The following is a 344-nucleotide window of genomic DNA, read 5'->3' as shown; positions in this document are numbered from 1 at the left end:
CAATGTCTGTTAAATAAACAGGTTCTTTTCCACTTTTCTCCAAGGAAATATTTTTTCCTGAACCAGCTGAGGGAGGGACCATTTGAATTTGTTTTCTGGAGGGTCCCCATTTGGAGGTTTTCTCCCAAAGTTGCCCTAAAGAAGGACAACGAGAAATATCAGATCCTTATTTAGTGGGGATTTCTGAATTTGTGAAATACATACTGGAAATGCTTCTGTGGTCAGTGAGGGTTCTTCCAACCCTATTTTGTGTCATAGAGGAGGAAGAGGAAAGAAGTTTTTTACCAGACATGTAGGATTATTTCTCAGCACAAGGGATTCCCCACTCTGACATTGCCAGCAGA

Source organism: Poecile atricapillus, chromosome W (assembly GCF_030490865.1).
Source record: "Poecile atricapillus isolate bPoeAtr1 chromosome W, bPoeAtr1.hap1, whole genome shotgun sequence".
NCBI classification, from domain to species: Eukaryota; Metazoa; Chordata; class Aves; order Passeriformes; family Paridae; genus Poecile; species Poecile atricapillus.
Note: the sequence above shows the minus strand (reverse complement) of the source record.